The sequence below is a fragment of the Idiotropiscis lumnitzeri genome, chromosome 7, assembly GCF_059441095.1.
Source record: "Idiotropiscis lumnitzeri isolate Australia: NSW breed Sydney's pygmy pipehorse chromosome 7, RoL_Ilum_1.0, whole genome shotgun sequence".
NCBI lineage: Eukaryota > Metazoa > Chordata > Actinopteri > Syngnathiformes > Syngnathidae > Idiotropiscis > Idiotropiscis lumnitzeri.
Window position 1 is genome coordinate 10,291,611 of NC_142397.1, and position 15,788 is coordinate 10,307,398.

The 15,788-nt window shown below is 38.9% G+C and overlaps 1 long non-coding RNA gene and 2 other non-coding genes across 3 annotated transcripts; all 3 read left to right on the forward strand.

The window, feature by feature from the left end:
- The first annotated feature begins 3,155 nt into the window (after positions 1-3,155).
- On the forward strand, positions 3,156-11,041 carry LOC148333522 (uncharacterized). Its single transcript, XR_015844232.1, has 3 exons — positions 3,156-3,220; positions 5,424-5,522; positions 10,908-11,041. It is a non-coding gene; the product is annotated as an uncharacterized LOC148333522 (long non-coding RNA).
- trnaa-ugc (transfer RNA alanine (anticodon UGC)) lies at positions 7,452-7,523 on the forward strand. Its single transcript has one exon. It is a non-coding gene; the product is annotated as a tRNA-Ala (tRNA).
- On the forward strand, positions 8,100-8,171 carry trnaa-agc (transfer RNA alanine (anticodon AGC)). The gene has a single exon. It is a non-coding gene; the product is annotated as a tRNA-Ala (tRNA).
- Positions 11,042-15,788: the final 4,747 nt, after the last annotated feature.

Here is a 15,788-nt window from a genome sequence, read left to right on the forward strand (position 1 = left end):
TGGTCATTAGCTGGCCAACTATTGCCTTTTACACACACACACACACACATTTCCTGGTCCCGTGTTCAAGGGAGCCTGCCTGCGGTTCACCTACACACAACGCAATCTCTTTCCCCACATCTCAAATCATACGTCACTCTTACATTCAAGTGTGACTATACATGCAGTATTCAAATACTATTTCTGATTGAGTCCGAAAATTCAGATTCACTGAATCCCCTTTTCCACGCACACTCAAATGTAAGTGTATTCATACACAGCCGTATCTACGATGCAAAAAAATCTTTGGCGCTTTCAAACTTTATTGTACCAATATAGTTTTTTTTTTTTTTTGCATGATGTTTCGGGAAATGTAATGACATTGACATTGGAACACCACTCATCCCATTCAGGGTCATGGGGGTGATGAAGCTCATCCCAGATGACTTCAGGCCAAAAGCGGACTACAACTTGAACTGGTCGCCAGTAATTCACAGGGCACATATGAAGTCGAACCGCCATTCACACTCACATTCAAACCGTCACTGAGTGTGACCCAAGTGAGTGTACTGCCAGACCATCAACAACAGTGTTTTGTTTTCTCACATCATGGGCAACAATTCCTAATTCCTCGAATCCATCACTTTCCACTCCCTTTAGCTTGGCATAAACTCTCATAAGATTTCTGCACATCATTCAGTGTCGCATGACGCCAAATGGGTAGATCATTGATTTTAACGAATGTTCCCACTGTCTGATATGACGGTTGATAGCCATGCTTTAACTTTATGTTTATAGGAAAACACTACCAAGGCGTAGATAGAGGACTGGGAAAAAGATGGCAACATAATGTGGTGGTAGAGTAAAGCACGGGGCAATGTGCATGATGCGAGTGTCTTCATGCAGGGCAGAAATGCACTTTGAACTGCTGAGCCATCTAATTGAAACAGCATTGCCGCAGATCTGGCCAGCATTCATCCTCGCTTTTATTCAATTTTGTCTCAACACAGGAGTGCGCTTTGCTCTCCACATGCCGATAAGTCATAGCCTCGCCTTTTGCCCTGGACGTGTTGCCCATGTGTGTCCCCCGAGGGCCCCGCGTAGCTGCTGAAGCCCATCAAAAGGAAGAGGGGGTCTTGAGAAAAGGCAGCCTGGACCTCTTCGACTACTTCTTCATGCCTCTCACCTTGGACTTGACTCCCTCCCCCATACTTAAGCCCTACACTTCCAGACACACATCTCCTTACCCCTGCATCTGAAGATTTACTGTTAAGAGTAGTGGCTGTCAGGAGGTTTGAAGCGTGCACTTTCTAATTCAAACAAATGCTGAACCGGGGGTCACAGAATTATCATGGAGCCACAAGGTGTTTCAGATGGTTCACAAGTGTTCAGTGGGAGAGCGACAGGGGCGTAAACGGGTCCATATCTGAGCCCTGTAAAGCTTGGAAATAATTTTTTTTTTTTTTAAAAAACGAATAAAAAATAAGCAAATGGAGAGATAAACCTACTTTGTTATCTGGTGCCACTATCAAGAGTAAGCAGGTGGCTTGAAGATGTGCTGAAGCAAATTTCTCATTTCGCAGGAGGCTGCTCAACGTTCAAGTGCTGGTGGCGTCAGCAGGTTGCATGTGGAAGATGATATGTCATGTACCGTATACGGGATATTGAACAAGCACATGCGTGTGAACAATCATGACAGTCACACAACAGTTATTTATTTTATTTAATACAGGAGTTTTTACTGGAAAAAATATATAACCGTATAACCATATCTATATATTGTCTTGCCTTCTTCAATTTCCCCAGTGTTATGAGTAGTGTAAACATCTAACTAAACACATTGAAATAGTTTTGGAATAAAATTAGAAGTGATGGGGCTTTAAACAGTTCTAACCACAAGACTCATTTTTGCCCGCTTTCCTTCACACCGAATGTATGTTTCTTCAAATGGCTTTCTTGTGCTTTTCCATTAACAAAAGCTCTACTTCGAGATACATTCTGGTCAGTCAGCAGAGACAGTGTCAGCTGCGTTGGGGGAAACGAGGTACAGTAATTTATTACTTTTAGGAAGTAACGCCGTAACATGACAAGTTACTCATCATGAAGCGTTACAATTTTGGAGAGCCAATAAACATTTAGTCACCTAACATTCACAGGAAAGCAATGCATTCCAACACACAATCTTTATCAAAATTGACCAGTATATAAAGAACTTGACTTGACTCTCAGCTATTTTAACTGGCACGGTTTTCCAAATATTTGAACTAATAGTTTATTTAATTATACATTTTACTCATTGTGTGAGACCATTATGAGTGATTACAAGGTACTTAAAAGTAACTTAAACTTGAGTAAATTATTACTCTACACAGACAGCAATATTATCACGAAACCTATGACTTTGAAATACTGTGCTATAACTCTGGATGTTAAGATCCACAGTCTCCATTTTATGAAAGCTCTCCCATTTCTTCGCACCCATAATCTCAACTAGGATCAAATGTGTGCCTAATAGCCACATGCAGCAAATATTCAAATATAACCCGGATGTGTAATTCTTGCTTTTTTTTTTTATTTTTTTTTTTTACAAACAATATCAATTGACTGGTCATTTCATTAGGTACACCTTTGCGGTGTGTATGTAAAAATATTCAGTTTTAAATAAACACGTGCATAGAAATATTGATTTAACAACATGTGGAGCCTGCTGTAGTTCCACATGTGGCTGTTTCTCATATTTTATTAGAATTAGAATTAGAAATCCCTTTATTGTCATTGTACTCAAGAGTGCAACGAGATTAGCGTAATATTACCACATTTACCTGCATTGATAAAATCAAAATATCATGAATATCATACGCTACACTAAATTAATAAGCTACAATATTTCGAGCTTTGAGTAGATGTATCTAATGTTATGGCTGTACGAGATTCCGTCTATTGCATAAAAACTAAACAAATAAACAAAAACAAAGCAGTGGAGTGATCTTCCACCATGCAGACGAGAACACGCTTGCAAGTTTACACCTGTGCGCTGGAGAGCAGCTGCTGCGTGTGAGGTGCATGAATCCACGCCAAAAGGGAAAAGAGGATTTAGAGAGGATCACCGTTGTGATCGAGGGAGGGACTACATGTGTGTATAATATTCCTGCTTCTTTCCCGCCGGGACTCGCTCGGAGCAGGTAGAGCATCTCTCAAGTCTCTCGAGCCTGCAGCGTCTAAACTTCTCTCAACACGTTCGGTAAGTTGTTATTCATTTTTGCCATCCACATTTTAACATTGTTTCAGAAAGTCACGTGGATTGTACGGTTTGGGGATGATTCATCTCACTGAAAAAGAGTCCGGTTTAAAGTTTGTCGTCAGTTTTTGTCTTTTGTTTGCAGCGCATTTAAAAAACAATAAATAAACAAAATAAAAATAAAAATTTGCTAATATAATAATATAACAATAAATACACTACAATTTCCAGCTATTTGTTTCCATTTGGCCCTTTATGAGATTCATTAGGCGCAACCTATTTTTTTCAAAGGCTTTTATTGTCTAATAATCAATTGCCGCACCTCATCAGCGTCATGCAAATAGGTGCAACATGTTCGGGCTGTTTGAATGAGACGTGAGAAGTGACTCGCGCATTGTCTCCTCGTGACGCAAGTGACTCCAATTGAACATCTGGAAGTGTTGAGCCTTCTCATCAGACCTCAATGTGCCAACGGCTGTCAAAGCGCACGTGGCAATTCACCTTTACTGTTTTTTCTTTTTTTTTTAAATGCGCGTCCACGTATACCAAATGAGTGTTTCTTATCCAGCGCTGGTATTTGATAGTGCTTCAAGTAAGCAGTGTCACACATGAAAGCAAAAGTGTGTGGGAGGGGAGGAAGTCTCAATTTGAGAGGAGGTTCTAAACAAGTATACAAAGAGACTGGAGTGATGTGAAGTTGATGATTTACAACCGAATGAGCGCAAGTATAAAGTTATAACCCACTTTTTGGAGCACACTTGGGAGTCCCTGTACAATCTTCCCAAGCTTTCCCCATACTCTGAGTCAAATTTACTCGGCAATTGTAAAATGCTCTAAGTTATCCAAAATCAGGCAATACATTTATTGTTATTATTATCATTATGGCAATATGATTCATTGAAGTAGCACATTTGATAGACAAATTTAGTTTAAATCAACAATTAAACACCCTTCCTTAAATGTTTTAAAATCTGAATTTTACGTTAAGTGAAGATTCTAAGTCATCTCAAAATATATATGAATGTGAGTGTGAATGTTGACCAGTCCAGGGTGCATCCTACTGCTTGTCCATCATCAGCTGTATGGGATTGACTCGGGCTCACCCGCAACCCTAATGAAGAGAAGAGCTAGAAAACGTGTGGATGAATAGTTGACCACCTAAAGTAGTCAACGTTATTATTACTCTACTGATCATATCAATGTGACAGCTGAAATACACAAGGTAGTTATGACAACTCACTGTGATCCATTACAGCTTTTTATAATGGACAATTGTGTACCTGCAGCACTGATTTGTTCCTTTGTGCTTCCTTTGGAGAGAGCCAGAATGAATCAGTGTGCTGGTTATATATCGGCCACATCACATCTGTCACTGACACTGCATGACTTTTTGTCTTTTTGCACACACACGTACAGTAATGTAAATGGGCGGGGAAAATATTAGAGGACCGAAGAGACACAATTTTTCATCAGTGCTAGAATTAGAATTACAATTAGAAATCCCTTTATTGTCATTGTACTCAAGTGTGCAACGAGATTAGAGGGCTCCCCTCTCCAGTGCAATACAACAATAATACAGACAAATATATAAATTAGATAAATAAATAAGAGAGTGCAATGGAATTTAGTACTGAATAGTGTATATAAAAACACATCACAATGCTGTTCTGCAAGGTAAGGGTGTTCTCGTGTGTGTGTGAGAGTTCAGAATGGAGATGCTACTGAGGGGGGGGCATGTATATCATGTACTTCCTCTCCAGGTGTGTGACAAAAATGCAATTTTAAATATGGACAAAATGGTTACATTTGTGCAAAATCCATACATATTGTGTTTTGAAAATATATGAAGGGACCACTCTGCAGGTATGGTCACATGCTGCCAGCCGCCTGCTGGAAACTCAAATGTTTAAAAAAAAAAAAAAATTAAAAAAAAAAAATATATATATATATATATATACATATATATATATATATAATTTTTATAATGATTTATATAAATATGAATATGTTATGTGAACTACTACACTACTTTTAGGATTACGATTGTTCCCACCTTCCCACCCTTATCTCTCACAGTTGCTCATACACACACACACGCACACGCACCCCCACTTACGCACACTCACGTGCACAAAGTGTAAACAGTATGTGATTGATGGCCCGCCTCACACGGCTTCATCCGTTGCCATGTTGATCCCTTCAACAGGCCCAGCTTCTGCAGTCCACAGCGTCCGCGATGAGTTACTACGTGGATCCAGTTTCTTCCTATCCAGCCCTTCACCCCTGTGACCGTCTGGCCGCGATGGTAAGACCCCCAACCCCCTTCTCTCCTCTCATAAATTACCTTAGACTACCTACCACACAGCCGGCTGGGAGTGCACAGAGATTTTTTGTCAGAACGAGAGCTGTGTGATTTCAACTCTGGATTCCATAATTATTTTCCATGTTATTTCTCATGTATGATGGCATTCAGTAACTCTGTACATGCTGTACTTGATTTTGGCAAAGATTTTCTTCATTGCCTCCGCACACTCTTCTGTGTTTCACAATCACGCCACATCAACATGTACTTCTCTTTCGGCGCTTGCGTGGGGATTGAGGAGCCTCCGACCTTGAACTAACTAGTCCAATTGGAGTCGGAGCATCTCTGCCGCTGCATCGCTAAGCCACCCACTCGGTGCACTGGATGCTGTTCTTTCCAAATCATACAGAGTCAGAAGTAACAGGAAACATTGGGATTCCTGGCAGGTGAGCGTTTGAAGGGTGCAGGCCAAGGAGCAGCAACACAAATGCCTCCATTTGTATGCAGAGCTTCAGCGCATTAGGATAAAAGACGGAGGTTATATGCTAATAGGAACCCCACGCTGGTCTGATAGATAACATAGGTTACAGATCCGCAGGTCCTAATTGGCTCAGGTGGCGAGGCTCGCCTTCGGAATCGAGGCGCTTGCATATGAGGGCAGGCTTGGTCAGAAGGTGAATGCAACAGAAACTTGTTTTAATGGATGAGAATCATCACAAGGTCCCACGTTTGTTTTGTCAGCATCTCTGTCGCCTCGCAAACATTCACGACAAATCATTTTGTTGATGTCACACAAATGATCTCTCTGGACCAGGGATGAGCAAACGTTTGTGCTGCAGGGCCATATTGGATTTTTATTATGTTCATTTGTCGTGGTGGTTCCAAAAAAAAAAAAAAAAAGCAATGTTGAAATGGTTTACTCATAAGATAAAATCATTTCTTCTAAATTTAAATTTGTATTATTTATGTCTAATTTAATTCCAATTTCTTAGACATTTATCTGAAAGAAAATTTTTAATTTGATGTTTTTAGATAAGACAATGACATTTTTTATAACTTATTGTTTGCATTCAATTATTAAACCAAATAATTAACAAGATAAATGAAGGAAAAATAAACAGTAAATGTAATAACTTTCATTCGTGGTGGTTCCAAAAAAAACAAAAAAAGCAATGTTGAAATGGTTTACTCATAAGATAAAATCATTCCTTCTAAATTTAAATTTGTATAATTTATGTCTAATTTAATTCCAATTTCTTAGACATTTATCTGAAAGAAAATTTTTAATTTGATGTTTTTAGATAAGACAATGACATTTTTTTATAACTTATTGTTAGCATTCAATTATTAAACCAAATAATTAACAAGATAAATGAAGGAAAAATAAACAGTAAATGTAATAACTTTCATCTAAAAATTTTTGGTTGGAGGGACAGCTAAATCCATGTAACAAATATTACTTACCACTGGATAATGTATGTGTTCGGTGGGCTCGATAAAAGAACTCAGTGGGCTGTATTTTGCCACCAGGGGGGATTGTGCCATTTCTGTGGCTGGTCCTTCCCTATAAAATGACCACCCGTTGAATGTTAGGCAAGCCCCCTCTCTGTCCACCAGACACCAAACGACCAATCAAAATAAAAGATCCAAAGCGGTATTCGTTCAGTCTGATGCACCCTTCATTGCACGGCAAGTTTTTCTTATTTATTTATTTTTTCTCTTTTCAGCCTGCGATTCATCAAGACAACTCTAAATCGCTACATGACGCAACGTTTGTCCTGGAATTGTCTGCCCCCCCCCAAAAAAAAATCAAGCAATATTGATTCAGTCTCATGCACTTCTTTGCACGGTTGCTAGTTTTTTTTTTTTTAATTTTTGAGTTTTTTATTTATTTGTTAATTTATTTTTTTATTTTTTTGATGATGAAGGTGTGGGGATGTAGCTCAGTGGTAGAGCGCATGCTTTGCATGTATGAGGTCCTGGGTTCAATCCCCAGCATCTCCACATCTTGTGAAACAAATACATTCTGATTCTGCTCAATTGTCCCACACGCCAAACAACTTATTGCTGAGTATGTCTCACTACACAGGCTGTGATACATCAAGACAATGCTAAGTCTGCTACGAGACGCTACGTTTGTCATTAAAAATTAAGCTCTATTAGTTTAGTCGGATGAAGCTGCGGGTGATGTATCTATGAGCACCTGGGATCAATCCCCAGTATCTCCACGTGAGCCTATCAGCACCCTTGCTACCCTCGTCAGGATAAGTGGCATAGATAATGGATGTATTATATAGTGTACTTGATATACACTAGAAGAAAAAACTTCAACATAGTATAGTTGCTGTGACAAAAAATAAATAATTAAAAATCAAATAAGTCTTGTGGTTTTAACACGCTCAGCCTTTGTGGATTTGTTGGATTTTGAAACGTGGGTTTCAACATGGAAAGACACAACATTCACGAGACATTCTCCTGTCCACTCCAGCATTCGAATAGTGTCCTTTTCCACCTTCTTTCTCTTCACCGTTTCCTCCTTTCGCAGGGAAAGCATTCCATTTTGCCTGCAGACGCGAATGTGGGAATGTAGCTCAGTGGTAGAGCGCATGCTTAGCATGTATGAGGCCCTGGGTTCAATCCCCAGCATCTCCATGCTTTCCTTGAGTATGGCACAGTCTTCTTTCATCAGCTTTGTGTTACCAGCGGCAGTGTAAAGTCTCTCTCTTTTATTTATTTATTATTATTATTATTATTTTTTTTTTTTAAGATTTGGGTGTGTTAGTATGTGGTGATGTAGTTCAGTGGTAGTGTGCATGTTTTGCATGCTTGAGGTCCTGGGTTCCATCCCCAGCGTCTCCACATGTTCCGATTGCGAAACGAATACATCCCTATTCTGGGGTTGTGTCCAAAACCAACCCATTGTTGAGTATGTCACATTTTATCCACAAGTACAGCCCAATTCTGGTCTCATCATCATCATTCAGAGGCAGTCTTGTGAAAAGTTAACAGTTTTATTTTTTTTAAGATTCTGACCTGGATTTGATATCACGTGAAGATGTTGGTAGCTCAGAGGTAGTGTGCATCTTTTGCGTGTAACAGGTCCTGGGATGCATGTCCACATTATCCAATTGTGAAATGAATACATCCCAAGTGGCGGATGACCAATCATTGAGTACGTCACACTCAGGACAACTCAAAATCGGCTTGGAGACATTATGTTAGTCTGTGACACGTCTGAAGGCCCAAAATAGGGCTACATTCTTATAGTTTGGTGTCATTATTTCAGTTTTTGCACGTTGCAAGTTGCTGCAAGTTCTTTTTTTTTCTTTAAGTTGGGCACTTGACAGGTATGAGTATGGGAATGCACATCATTCTCATCAATTATAGAGGGTATGTTATGATTTCTTTTTTTATAGATGGATTTTTTTCTAGGTTTGCATTTCAATTCAAGAAGCTGGTAATGAGCTTACAAACTGTTATCCAGTGGTAGAACCAATAAATAAGTAAATAAATAACATACACAGATAATTATGAAAAAATGTACTAAAACAAACCTAACTTAGTGACATATATATTTCTTGATCATTGCGTGGGACATGTTAATTCAATAGCGTCAGACGAATAAGCCATCATCTTCATTTTCCAACATACATACATACTAACTTCATCTTTTTTTAAAATTATTTTATTTTGTTATCTCAACTCCTCTCTTATATCCTTCCATCATCACGTGGGCTTCCATGCGTTCTAACTTTCCCTGTTCGCTGACTGTACTGATAGGAGACGGTCACGTCCCACTCAGACATAAAGGGTCGCATTAATTGCCCCACCATCCTCCACTCTGGTAGCCATCCATAAAGCTGGCCACTGGCTACTGATAAGTGCTGCAGTGCTTGTACAGGGGTCGCTTATCAGATTGTCAGTCACTCTGCCAGCCTGCCGAAGTTGTATGCTATATAATACACAACAATGATGCATTTTCCTGGAGGATGCATAGTATATTTCCTACTTTGGGCATTTCCTTATCTGGTCTATAAAATCAAGTAACTACTAATAATCATGCCTTGGTTATATTAACCAGAGCAGAAAGTGTCTAAATCAGGCGTGGGCAAACTATGGCCCGGGGGTCACATGCGGCCCGTTAAACGTTTTAATCCGGCCTGACGAACTTGAAAAAAAATTAAACGAATAAACCTTGCTTATGTTTTATTTTATAAATACTGTGGTTTATCCAAGACATATATATTGTAGGATGGGATCCTTTCCTGTTTTAGAGGACCGTTGTGTTTTTAGACCATGGGCAATATATAATAGGCATTTATTTGCAAGTGTAATTTATCCGTCCCAAAACACAACCCTGTGCTGAACATATCAGATGGGGACCTATTAAAAAAAAAAAAAAAAACTGACAGCCATGTAGGAAGAAACACAGCATTCTGTTCTATGTGGCCTAATGTTTAAGCACCAAAAATATTGTCATGTTGTCTTAATCAATGTTCAGAGAATAAACAAAACAAAACAGATTTTTACATAGCGATGAAGTGACTGAGGTTTGAAGATCGAATTACTTGAACTGCTCCACTTGGGAGGATTTCTTTTGTGATCTGGAGAGGGGAGGCCACCTTTTTCCAACTAACCTTAGCCCGAACATGGTCTCACATTTAGAGGCACGGATTCTCGTCGCAGTTGAGAGAATACAGAGGCCACGCTCAGCATCTTGTTTGCTCCTAAAAATCGTGTTCATAGGTTATGAACAAAACTGGTAACAAAGCGCAGCCTTGGCCGAGTACGACCATCACCGTAAAACAAAAAAAATGTAAAAAAATGTCCAGCAATGAAGCTATCGCTGTATATAATAATACAAACCGTAGAAGTTATTTATATATTTGTTCCCCTGCCCCAAAAAAATATAACATTTTAGTGGTGTTTAAAATATTTCGGCCAGCTTGTGTGACCAAGTCACCATTCGCATAGCAAATTCAGATAAAACTGTATATTGAAAAGTATTAGACGCAACCCTCAGCTCTTGCAGCCTGCTTGTGTTAAGTATAATATTGACTTTTTTTAATCTACGTTCACTTTTGTGGGAAAATAGCTTTTTCCCTGTTCTCATTTCATTCAAACAGAAGCTCCAACAATATCTATTGAGGCTTTTTGTTTGTTGACCAATGCAGGTTTTGATATTCTAAAAATGGTCAAGTGGCAATCTTTTCACTATCTCTTGTATCCACAAAGAATTTCATATCCCTCCTTCTCTGTTGTCAAGTCTTGACTTCCCCTCAGTGCAGCCTCTTATGTTTCTGCGATAAGCTTCATAAACAATGCCGTGACGATAAACTGCCACACCGCAAAACACAATAAATTACTCCATCACCCTGTGTGTTGCAGAGGCAGAATGGAGGTGTTGCCATGGGTCCTCAGTTGCATCTCCCTGCTGTGGTCCAACCTCAGCAGGAGTACTACGCCTCACAGCCCTTCTACCCTCACGATGTGCCCTTGCAGGAGGTCCCCAATGGGCACAACGTGTGCGCCACAGGTAAGACGCAGACATGAGCAAGCCCACACATAACTGAGTCAACAAGTCAAAACTTTTGTCAGGATCGAGCTTCTCTCATAAGCGTCAGACTCCCAGTCTTGAGGTCTCGGGTGGAAATGTCAGCTCAGGCCATTCAGTTGCCAAAAGTCAACAGCTCACCCGTGACCATAATGAAGTATTAAAAAATGAATGGGTTTGGCAAAATAGTAGAACCACCCACCAATATTTTTTCCACAAAATCACTGCAACAAGAATCATGCTGTTAAATTAATACCTCTCCCACTGTGGAAGTCAAAACTGATCATCATTATCTATGTCAAGGCATAATGAAAAACAAAAGAGCACATCCCAACATGTGAATGACAGATTAGATTGCTGTGGTAATTGTCACTACAACAACATACAGCATTTTAGACTGTTTTGGAATTACAACAGCGCTTGATGTTTTGGCAAAAATCAAAACTGCAATGAAAACCCAACAGCATCTGGTTCAAGTTAGGCAAACATTGCGGCCACCATAACACTAAACAAATGCGATGTTGCTGGATATCAAAGACAAAGAACAGAAATCTCGATCGTCTCGTCAAATAAATCATGATCATCGTTTAATGCGATGCATGTGGTTTCACACTGAATACGAGCAATGTTCATTGGTCACGAAGCTATCTAAAAAAGTCTTGAACACATTAGAAAAAAAATCACATTCAAAGCACTGGCCGCAGGCTTTTCAAATGGAGATTTCTTGCTTCATCAAGACTTCACATCATCATCACATGAGAGGCTAAATGCTACTTAAAAATGCCACTTTAGACATCTAAGGTCTTTGACAAATGTATTTTGTTGTCCTTGTACAGATTTTATCATGAAAAGTCTGTTCTAAAGTTACCTCCATCAACAAGCTTCTTTGGGTTGTGTTTTAACAGTGTTGATTGAAAGCTAATTTGATGCTTTATAAATGTTTGTTGAGTTGAGGGGCATGCCCCAGGGGATCATTAATTATAGTTCGACCTTTGTCGACTATCGGGCTGAACTTGCGGAAAATTTGCTGGAGATATTCATGTATTCATTCAAAATGAACTAAGAAGTACGTTGTATATACTGGTGGGAATGAGGAACATTTTTTTAGCAAAAATTTGACGGTAAAAAAATTGGCATTTTCTGAAAAAGTTCAAATATAATCTCAAAATTGTCGTAAAAATGCAAACAGAAGTTTTTAGACGCCTTCTATGGTACATGCAATCTTGTGATATCTGTTGTTGTGGTTGTATACATTTGTTCTCTATCGCTGACGTCGGGACAAAACATTGGAGGTCCAAAATAGTCACTTTTCAGGAGACCCCAAAAACGGTGCGTTTGTTAAACCATTAACGTTGTATCATCAGCGAGAGCGATGCATTTTCAACACTTTCAATTGGACAAGAATTTATAGAAATAACAACCACTTGTGTGGACAAGCCAATAATATTGATTTTATTAAATTTATCAAATAGTGACTTACGAGGGTTTGGCCTGACAACTGCAATATATAAAATCAACTGAATTATTTTTATGTTTTTTTTATGTTTTTCTCTAAAAACTAAACTTCAATTTTGCAAAATTACAACTGTTGTTCTTTTTTCCTCATTTCAAATTATGACTTAATCTTTATATTATAAATTATTCTATCATAAAATTGCCAATTTCCTCTCATAATATTCAAACCAAATTCTTATCATACTATGACTTGATTAAAGAAAAATACATTTTCAGAGATTCATAAGTTTTGTTTCTGAAAATTACAAGTTTCATTAAACGTTGTTATTTTGTGTTGTATAAAAAAAAACTCAAACTAATTATTTTTCTTATTATAACGACTTTATTCTCAAAAAATTATGAACTATTCTTACGAAATAGTTTTAGCCAGGATTCCGTCGGGTAATTACAACTTTATTCTCATCATTATGTTACTTTATTGTACTTAGTATTATTTTGTTTTCTTCACATACATGACACTCAATTGAGTGTCCTTATTAATTTTTAGTAAATCATGGCTTTTGTCGGTCCTTTATGTAAACAATTCTAATAAGAGATTTGATTTCCAACTACTAAAACAAAATACACATCTGTTGTTAATTATTTTATAGTGCGTGCCACTCACACAATAGCCCCTTGTGAATAAACAAGTCGAAGCAAAGCAATGACCTACAGTATTTGGGATCCTGACCCATATATAAACTTTGTTATTATTATTATCATTTTTTTTTTTTTTAATCAGTGCCACGTGCACACATTGTTCCTCTGCATGTGTTGCTGATACTGAACCGCAGGGCATTGCCTTTACTAGAAAACCCGCATCACCAAGCTCCTCCTCATATCTTTGTCTTATCTGTATTTTTCCATGTCTTTTTCATCTTTTGTCATGAGCGTTTTATTTTCAACTGGAACATTCTTTCCAGTGCATTTGACGCTGGCCTCTTCTCATCCTCAAGCGTGATTGATGCTGGCAGCCTGGGACGCACGCCATAGTGTTAATGAAGGGCCGCGAGGGCGCTTTTCTCCTGTCATCTCCCTTGGCTAGATGCAGGGGGTAAGACGGAGGAGGGAGGGGAATTTACGGAGGGTGGACATCTTTTTCCCAAGCCTTTGGTTTGGTCTCTTGAGAGGTGTAAGTGTGTGTGCACGTGTGTGTGTGTGCATGAGTATGTATGAAAGAGAGTTGGGATTTGCTGGGATTTGCTGGTGTTTGTTGCCAGAGACACACTCCTTTGCAGCCTTCACTTCATTGCTCCCAGCGCAAACGCGTCGTCATAAACATTGCTAAGTGGAAAAAATTGACCCAGCTGTGACCTTTTTTTTGTTGTTTTTTTTTTTTGTTTTGTCATCCTGCTCCTAAATCCTCCACCATGTCCACAGTATATTGAGGAGCATTTTAGCCACCCAGAGATATTGGGAGATATTGTTAAGAGCCTTCTAGTGCTTGTCTTGGCTTCCGTTATTTTGGACCACCCGTTCACTGATATAATAAGTATTGGACAAGTTACAACCAAAATGCAATATGCTACATATTACCCTTGAATACCTATGGAATATAGGTTTATGTAAGATTATTGTCCCAGGCTAATGTAAACAAGTAAAAAGACTCCAAAATGTTGTTGCAAGGCGTTATACTGAGTCAAAATATCATAAACAGCTCTTGGTATATTGCACTGCCGTTGCACGTCACTTTAAACTGCAATCACAATAATAATATAAAACGCCTCCCTCTGAATCAAAACTGGCCATTCTCATTTTGTTATATAAATAATATTCTGCAGATAGTCATAAAGTTGTGGCCAGTCTGTGTATGTGTAAAAATGTAAATGAGTTTCAATGAACAATTTTTTTTGCGTACTTATATCATACAAAACGGCATCACAGGCGATTGGAGGGTGTACTTTCTAAGTCAAGTGTCTACCAAGAAATAAAGTTCATATTACAAGAATGTGATTTTAATATTGCGAAACATTCCATGTGAATAACATCCTTTGATAAGAATAAAGTTCATTCAAAAAATTGGAGAACAAATTTAAAAACATATATTTTGCCAAATTAAATGATTTTGGCAAGAATTAATTTGCATAAGTACAATATTAAGCTTTGTTTCAAATTACACATAGTAAGCATAAAATGTGAATGAATATTGGCTGTGGCAGAGGAGCTTTAAGAAGGCTGCAACCCACCTGATTCAAATGATCAGCTCATCAGCAAGCTCTGAACAAGCCTTGCAGCCGGGAGAGATAGAAAACATGCAGGACACTAGCCCTCGAGGACTGGTGTTTGACACCTCTGCTTTAAGGTGTAAAGTTAGCCATACACTTTTGTACTATCACACAAAAAAAAATAGCCGCCCTTTTTTTGCACTTTATTCACACGCATGCGCAAATTACATCTGCAAGTAACTTCTTCTAAAAGTGAGTGTACTGAAAATAAGTGTACGCTTGCAATACAAAAGTGTTGACTCGTAACACAGCAAGCCCATACACAGCAAGAGATTTGAATAAGTGGAAAATCAAACTTGTTGAAGCAATAGGTGACAAATGAATGGAAATACAAAAAAAATGAAAGTAGCAAACATTCCCTGAGGGTAAAATCAGCACCCCCACCGACCTCCTGTGAAGACAAAATGGGAAGCTTCTAAAGTGACATGTTGATTGTATGAGAAAGAGTCCAGAGCAGATGTTGGATGCGAGGGGATCATCGCATGTTTGGCCCAGAGCCCGATGTCACACACTGTACTTCTTGACAGCCTACAGCCATGCCATGGTCATGTTTTCACTGACCTAGCACAGTAATACACTCACACTATTTGACACTCACGCTGCTGTAAACCTTCCTTGTAAAAACTCTCACTGTGTGTGTGCGTGTTTGTGGGTGTGTGCGCGTGTGCGTGCGTGTGTGTATGAGGGACTCCCTGTTCCAATATGTGCAGCTCTGAGCGTGATCCACTCACACGACCATCCTGCAGTGGATGCACTGTAGACGCACAGTCATTCATTAAATTCCCACCATGCACTCTGTTGAGTATTGTATTACAGCATCCTCCCATTCAGCAAAAGCATACAAACACACACATTAACTCTTTAGCACCTCTGAATTCAGTGTACATTTAAACATGTCCTTCCATTTAGTCCATGCAGCTGTGATCTGGCACTCAGGGACCATTGGCCTGTGTTTTATTTGATGTGATTTGACAGCTGGACACTCGGAAGGGCGGG